We start from the raw sequence: 8802 nt of genomic DNA, 5'->3' as shown, positions 1-8802 counted from the left end.
ATTCTACGGAGCCCCCCCTCGCATCTTTTCATTGGCTCTCAATGACATCATTGAGGATAAGGGTTGTATAGTGAGGTAACTTCTCCCTCTCCCTCTCTCTCTCTTTCTCTCTCCAGGCAAATTGTCTGGTGGATAATAAATGTAATAACGTAATCTATAAATGGCAGCAATGTGAACAGATGCGTGTAAATCAGTAAATGTAATCATATACAAGGCCTTCAATGCGCAACATCATCGTTCAGTCCTCAACCCCCTCCCCCACATTTCAGGGACGCTGTCCAGCTTCAGTCTTGCTGAAAAACATAGTTCACCGGCTAATCATTTAACTGGCCGTCACATGGCTTTGTAAACACAGACAACACGCTGGTTTGAAAACAAATTCTAACTTTATCAACTTAACTATGCAATTTCAACAGAAAATAAATAAATAAAACATTTTAATAAAATCCATGCTGTCGCCTAAGACAGCATGAGGTAATAACGAGGTAATAACGTCCTGAACACCGCCAGGTCTAAACCAACCACACCAATTTACGCACTGCACCTCTGGAATACACATTGAAACTTTGAAATACACACTACAACTATGAAATACGCCCTGCAACGCTGAAATACGCCCTGCAACGCTGAAATATGCCCTGCAACGCTGAAATATGCACTGCAACTCTGAAATACGCACTGCAAGCGCAACTTAGTTTTAGGATGGGATGTTGTGCACCAAACTGGGAAACAAGCGTCACTCCACAAGTCTTCCCTGAAGAAACCGCTGTGGAAGCGGGTTAACCTACCCATGTTGTCCTTGAGGGTCCGATGAGACGCCTATCCAATTTGGAGAGTCTTTGTTGTGATGTGCGCCTGCAGATATAATCCAATTCCGATTCCATGAGTCCGGTCCGGGTCGCGGGTAAATCCACCACAGTGTAGATGGTTATTCAAAGGACCTGCAGCTAAAATCCTGTTGTAAAGGTACGGCTCCAAGGTCCTTTTTCCAATTTAGGCCTCCCGAAAAAAAAGCTTTCCAAATAAAACAAGTTTCAACCCACCTGAGGATAGCAGAGGAAAATGAAAGTTATTGAGGGCCTCTGTATCACTCAGTTTGGGAAGAGAATAGAGTTTGAAACGATAGAAAAGTTAGTGATAAACACTGGCAGACATATTTTTGTTTGTTTTACATTCCAGCAAAGTGGTCGATGAAGCGAATGCAATAAGGCTAACAAAAAATACATTTTGGCGTATGCAAACTAAACTATCGTATTTACTTAGATAATCCTTAACAAGTTCAATACAAATGTATTTTAAAAGGTTATTCAGTGTTTTATAATGAGTGTAGATTAAGGAACACATGCTACATGTTAAAGATGTTTTAACCTGAGCATTCTATGCCCATCAAATTACAACAAAAGTTTCCATGGTTTCACAAAAAGATCGTTAGAATAATCGTTTTGCAACTTGGGGTGTAAAGCATTAATTTAGACTAGAAGTTTAAAGTCATTTTTGAAAAACCCAATATGCTAAAAAAAATATATATATATAGATAGATATTTACTCTATTCTATGGATGCTGAAAAAAAGAGAGACATTCGTATAAATTTGCATCCATAAATATGTATTTTTCCCTTCATAACCACTTATAAAAGACATTAATACCACCGTAATCAAGTATTTCCAATAGTTTATCCCTTTTCTGAAGTCAAATAGCCTTATTTTCTACTTTCTTTTTGCATTCTTGTATTCGCTCCTTTTTGGGAGTATGGAACAGAACAAAGGGAACGTAACAAAGAGTCTACTACACCGACTCACTGTGCTGTGTCTTATACCTGTTGCTCAATGCTCACTCCCAAAACTACCAGGACTGAATCCGCCTTTATACGTTGTTGCGTTCTGGAATCATAATAGAAGACTGTAGAATGTTCCATTTAGTCTTATTTCAGCTATTTGATTATCCAAATCAAGAAGCATATATGCACCTGATTGTATTGTTCTCAATTCTTCACAAAAGAAAGTGTCCATATCACTCTGAACTTCACAATGTAATTATTTATATAAATAGGCCTACGAATTTTGTATTCAAAAGTGTATTTTATCCAAACATTTATTATTAAAAAGAAAGTTCGTCGTCACGCGTAATTCTCTTGCCAACTTCCCTCACCATCCAACTTTTGACAGCTTTGTCTCCTTCAACCCATCCCCTTTCAGATAAACACAACGAAACAACTACAAACTTCCATTCATATTGTCTATATATGTTAATAATAAAGGAGTTATATAGGGAGGATATAAGCACATTTGAAAGCATCCATGCTGTCTCTCTCTCCCGTCTCTGCGCTGCATCAGACAAAGGAACGCTCCTCTTTGTGCTCTCAACTTTGGAGCTGACGCACCAACTATCAGCAACTTTTTGTATTGTAATTAAATCTATAAAAAATCTAATCAAAGACAACACATCGCGTAACATTCACTTTAAAAGCCACTTACCGTTGCATTTCCAATGTTCGTGGAAGTCGTCCATTGCGTTTGAAAAAGTTTAAAAGTGCATATTTGGGTTGTGTTGTTGGCGCTCTTTGTCTGCACGTGTGAAGGGGATTCTTGGCCGCGCCTTGTTCATTTCAGTTTCAGTCCCGCCCTCTAAATAATACTAAACAACAACAAAGAAAAGAATATCATAGGTACAGTATATTCATAAGATAAACACTAACAACATATTATTCAATTATTATTTGATTTATTTTCCAGCTATTTTACGCATAGACGGTATATTTCCATATAGACCGTTACTTCGGTAACTCTTTGTCCAGAGACCTCACTGTCTGTCCTTGTCTGGCCGTCCCTTTCCCACATCAATTAGGGACAACTCTGATGACTGATACAACTTGACATTTTATAACAGCTTTAATATGGACGTGTTGTCTTTATACCGTTCAAATAAAAGGAGTGGAACTTTCTAACAATAGAGAAGCTATGAGAGATTATAAGGCTTCGTTGGTTAGTTTATGAAGCTTTATTAATGTTTGTTATAAATAAGAGGAAGGAACAAAAATTTATAACAATATGGAACTACTAGACCTCAAATATTAAAAGCTTTTATAAAATATAATAGTTATATTATAAAATACATACTTTTTTAATAATAAAACTATTGATCTACAAAACCTCAGAATGTCCTGTCTCTGTGCAGAGCTTCCAATATTCACCATACTCATCCTCAACATTCTTACTTTTTAGGAATAAATAACATACAAAGTGTGAAATACATGTTTACATTTAGCAGACACCCTTATCCAGAGTGACTTACAGGAGCAATTAGGGTTAAGTGCCTTGCTCAAGCGCACAGCAACAGATTTTTCATCTAGTCAGCTCAGTAATTCCAACTAGCAACCTTTCAGTTACTGGCCCAACACTCTTAACCACTAGGCTGCCTGCCACTCTAACAAACACAAAGCATTGCATTATAAATCAACACTGTGCCCTCAATTGGTTGTATTAAATTTGTATTTACTGTTGAGAAAATTAAACAAATATTCAAAGAAGAGCAAGAGAAGCATCATGAAATATTAAACCTGAACTTGAATATTGAAAGCACAGAAACATCACCCGCTGTGTAACAAGCCAGTAGTCTAAATCCATCACCCGCTGTGTAACAAGCCAGTAGTCTAAATCCATCACCCGCTGTGTAACAAGCCAGTAGTCTAAAAACATCACCCGCTGTGTAACAAGCCAGTAGTCTAAATCCATCACCCGCTGTGTAACAAGCCAGTAGTCTAAATCCATCACCCGCTGTGTAACAAGCCAGTAGTCTAAATCCATCACCTGCTGTGTAACAAGCCAGTAGTCTAAAAACATCACCCGCTGTGTAACAAGCCAGTAGTCTGAAAATATCACCCGCTCTGTAACAAGCCAGTAGTCTGAAAATATCACCCGCTCTGTAACAAGCCAGTAGTCTAAAAACATCACCCGCTGTGTAACAAGCCAGTAGTCTGAAAATATCACCCGCTCTGTAACAAGCCAGTAGTCTGAAAATATCACCCGCTCTGTAACAAGCCAGTAGTCTGAAAACATCACCCGCTGTGTAACAAGCCAGTAGTCTAAAAACATCACCCGCTGTGTAACAAGCCAGTAGTCTGAAAACATCACCCGCTCTGTAACAAGCCAGTAGTCTGAAAACATCACCCGCTCTGTAACAAGCCAGTAGTCTGAAAATATCACCAGCTGTGTAACAAGCCAGTAGTCTGAAAACATCACCCGCTGTGTAACAAGCCAGTAGTCTAAAAACATCACCCGCTCTGTAACAAGCCAGTAGTCTAAAAACATCACCCGCTCTGTAACAAGCAAGTAGTCTGAAAATATCACCCGCTGTGTAACAAGCCAGTAGTCTGAAAATATCACCCGCTGTGTAACAAGCCAGTAGTCTGAAAACATCACCCGCTGTGTAACAAGCCAGTAGTCTGAAAAACATGTTCTTTGTTCTGAACTGCCTTCCAGCATAACCTGTGAAGTTCCATCTTATTTACAATGACGGCCTACCCCGGGCAAACCCGGACGACGCTGGGCCAATTGTGCGCCGCCCTACGGGACTCCCAATCATGGCCGGATGTGATACAGCCTGGATAACAAGCCAGTAGTCTGAAAATATCACCCGCTGTTTAACAAGCCAGTAGTCTGAAAATATCACCTGCTGTGTAACAAGCCAGGAGTCTGAAAAACATGTTCTTTGTTCTGAACTGCCTTCCAGCATAACCTGTGAAGTTCCATCTGCTTTGGTTCAGTTATAATGTTGAGGTTTTTCCAGTACAAGACAGTAATTCCATCGAACATTGAATCATATTGTTTCTTTAAAGGGACCAAAGTACATATTGAATGTCTGTGGTATGCAACGGATACATAGGGATACAGACAGATAAGGTACCAGTGGAGCATGGTCATTGGGGGAGGGACACACATTTGGAGGGATGGTGACAGTCCACTGTAGTTCTTCTCTCCGCTTGACTGGACTACAAGTCCAAGAAGCCAGCAGGGGGAATGAAAAAATAGATATACAACCCACAGACTCCAAATGGCACCATATTTCCTTTATAGTGCAATACTGGTAGAAATAGAAACAGTCTGGCTGGTGTATCTAGAGGTAGAAACAGTCTGGCTGGTATATCTAGAGGTAGAAACAGTCTGGCTGGTGTATCTAGAGGTAGAAACAGTCTGGCTGGTATATCTAGAGATAGAAACAGTCTGCCTGGTATATCTAGAGGTAGAAACAGTCTGGCTGGTATATCTAGAGATAGAAACAGTCTGCCTGGTGTATCTAGAGGTAGAAACAGTCTGGCTGGTGTATCTAGAGATAGAAACAGTCTGGCTGGTGTATCTAGAGGTAGAAACAGTCTGGCTGGTGTATCTAGAGGTAGAAACAGTCTGGCTGGTATATCTAGAGGTAGAAACAGTCTGGCTGGTATATCTAGAGATAGAAACAGTCTGGCTGGTGTATCTAGAGATAGAAACAGTCTGGCTGGTGTATCTAGAGATAGAAACAGTCTGGCTGGTGTATCTAGAGATAGAAACAGTCTGGCTGGTGTATCTAGAGATAGAAACAGTCTGGCTGGTGTATCTAGAGATAGAAGCAGTCTGGCTGGTATATCTAGAGGTAGAAACAGTCTGGCTGGTGTATCTAGAGATAGAAACAGTCTGGCTGGTGTATCTAGAGATAGAAACAGTCTGGCTGGTGTATCTAGAGATAGAAACAGTCTGGCTGGTGTATCTAGAGATAGAAACAGTCTGGCTGGTGTATCTAGAGGTAGAAACAGTCTGGCTGGTATATCTAGAGATAGAAACAGTCTGGCTGGTGTATCTAGAGGTAGAAACAGTCTGGCTGGTGTATCTAGAGGTAGAAACAGTCTGGCTGGTGTATCTAGAGATAGAAACAGTCTGGCTGGTGTATCTAGAGATAGAAACAGTCTGGCTGGTGTATCTAGAGGTAGAAACAGTCTGGCTGGTGTATCTAGAGGTAGAAACAGTCTGGCTGGTGTATCTAGAGATAGAAACAGTCTGGCTGGTGTATCTAGAGATAGAAACAGTCTGGCTGGTGTATCTAGAGATAGAAACAGTCTGGCTGGTGTATCTAGAGATAGAAGCAGTCTGGCTGGTATATCTAGAGGTAGAAACAGTCTGGCTGGTGTATCTAGAGGTAGAAACAGTCTGGCTGGTGTATCTAGAGATAGAAACAGTCTGGCTGGTATATCTAGAGGTAGAAACAGTCTGGCTGGTGTATCTAGAGGCTGGTAGAGAAAGATTGGAGAGGCATATGGAGATGGATTATTTTTGTTTGCAGTTGAACATATTGAAGTCAAAGTATGACGTTTCTTCCCATTTCCGTAAGTACAGTACTTTCGGTGTGAGTAAGGTGAGGTGGACAGGTTGACAGACGTCAACAAATCATCTTAACAAAAAACCCAATTCAATGCTCTGTCTGTTTCTTCATTGTAGGTCAGTCATAATATGAGTGATTGCTTGGCTACTGGGTGACAGTTGTTACCTGAAAGGAAGCCTCACGAGCTTACTGCAGTTTACAACCAGAGTGGTGTTGAAACGTATATCCTTGACTTTGGACTGATGAAGGAGCAGGTGAGGTTCCCGAGTGGCGCAGCGGTCTAAGGCATTTCATCTCAGTGCTAGAAGCTTCACTACAGACACCCTGGTTTGAATCCAGGCTGTATCACAACCGTCTGTGATTGGGCGGCACACAATTGGCCCAGCGTCGTCCTGGTTTGGCCAGTGTAGGTGGTCATTGTAAATAAGAGTGTGTTCTTAACTGATATGCCTAGATCAATAAATAAAAGGTGCAGAGATTACAGTAAACACACCCACTCAGATCCTAACTGACTATCCAATTTAATACATTTCCTTTCTATATAAATCCCCCATACTCCCCAGTATCCAGTGATTTCCACAGTGTAATTTCCCTACTCCCACTAGCCAGGAAGGCAACCCAGCAGTCTTGCCTCTCCTCTCTCCCAGCCTGACACCCTCCCCTTCACCCAAAGAGAGGAGAGGGGGTGGCTGAGGCTCTGGCCTCCCCCCCTGCTGGGTTTTTACTGAGCCACTACCTTCATTCACCTCCCTCTCTGTAATCAGCTGAGCTAAAAGGGGGGGGGCTACAGCAGGGTAGGTATAAGATAGCAGCACTAACGTCCACTATCAGGTTAGCTAATAAAGTGGCTAATTGTATGGTTCTTAGAAGGATTTCGAATACAGAATGGAGAGGGATTATGTCAAGGTTTTAGTCCTAAAATGACTATTCCAATATCCATTCTAGCGTACCACTTAGTATGAAGCAATGTATTAGAGTGTACATTCTAATTAGGGTTCTAGAACTCAACACAACCATTTTAGTGCGTCATTATTAATATAGTAGTAAATAACAGGTTAGAAACTGAGAGAGAGTGTTGTGTTCATCAGACAAGCCTGGGCCTGTATTCATCAGCACTCAGAAGAAGGAGTGCTGTTCTAGGATCAGGTTACCCCCCGTACATGTCATCTTATTCATTGTGCTCTTATAAGGTCAAACTGATCCTACTCTGAGACTGTTGAATGTGAATACAGGCCCAGCTTGTTTGCTGTACTGATTTGGATATCTCATCCTGCATGTAGCCAGCATGCAGCCAGCCAGGCCCCATCCCCCCACATACGCTAATACGCTGTGCTGTCTGGGGAAGGGGGAGGGGAGGCACTGTCTGGGAGACAGACATGGAGCTAGGAAGTGAATACATGCTGACTGCTGAATATCATAACCCTTGTAATACCACTAGAACATCACCTCCCAAGGATTATAAGGAGACATATTTGTAACGATAGTTAGGGTAGAATGTGTAAATAAGAATTTGTTCTAAACTGACTTGCCTAGTTAAATAAAGGTTAAATAAAAATGAAAATAAATATTCATACATGGACTGATGTTATAGACCATATAAAGGTAATTCTATTTCTTATACAGTATGTCTGTGAGAATGCGTGAAGTGTGGTCTTCCATGTTATCACTCCCCATATAAACTATCACAAACAAGCACAGCTTACCAATAAGGTCTTGTAGCCTTCACACTAATGCCCTACACTGACTAGTGTACAGTACACCATTTTCATTACCTAAAGGAGCACTTCTAATGCACTAGTAGGTTTTGTATACGTGTACATTATGTGCGTGTGCAGTAATGTACACCCTGTTTTCATGGTTTTAAAAGCAGCATTTCTATACATGTACAAACATCAGTCAAGAATGCATCAACAGAGAGGAGTACAGTATAACAATGACTGTATACTGTAAACAACAATGTATACATTAAAGTTGTGTTTTGATTTAAAAGGAATCGTCTATAGATCAGACAGAATGAGTCGACAGAGACGAGGGATATGTTTCAGTTCCAGCTGATTTTTATTTCCTTCTTGAAAAAAAAAAGTTATGTACAGGATTATCAACAATCTGACAGGCAGTGAATTGACACGATTAGCTGGCATGAGTTTTTCCCCCCTTTCAAAACTTTTGTTATGGCAATGATTAGACAAAAACAATATTCTACACAGCATATTGCACAGAAATGGGATGAAAATAAAGTTAATATATTTAAAACTGTATATATATATATAAAAAAAATCCTGAACAACCACCTTAAACGTAAGTAAAGATAGTAGAAAGCGATCAGTCCTAGTGCCTGTCATGGTATAGCTTAACTACACATAAAACACACAATCTTTTTGCTTATGATACACAGTCAAATGTACAAAGATGTTTTCACGTTTTTTCCAAATTTTTCTTCTCTTTTTTTA

At 40.4% G+C, this 8802-nt stretch overlaps 1 long non-coding RNA gene across 1 annotated transcript in view; it reads right to left on the bottom strand.

Annotated features, from left to right (window-relative positions):
* LOC106597980 (uncharacterized) overlaps window positions 1–2622 on the bottom strand; it is a 198932-nt gene extending 196310 nt beyond the window's left edge. The window contains exons 1-2 of the long non-coding RNA XR_014392482.1: window positions 2476–2622; window positions 789–1043 (exon numbers count right to left, since the gene is read on the bottom strand). This is a non-coding gene — a long non-coding RNA (uncharacterized LOC106597980). The remainder of the gene's footprint in view (window positions 1–788; window positions 1044–2475) is intronic.
* Between the last annotated feature and the right edge of the window lie 6180 nt (window positions 2623–8802).

The sequence above is a fragment of the Salmo salar genome, chromosome 05 (genome assembly GCF_965601325.2).
Source record: "Salmo salar chromosome 05, fSalSal1, whole genome shotgun sequence".
In the NCBI taxonomy this organism is placed as follows: domain Eukaryota; kingdom Metazoa; phylum Chordata; class Actinopteri; order Salmoniformes; family Salmonidae; genus Salmo; species Salmo salar.
The sequence above is the reverse complement of the archived record's forward strand: the minus strand, read 5'-3'. Positions and strand labels throughout refer to the sequence as shown.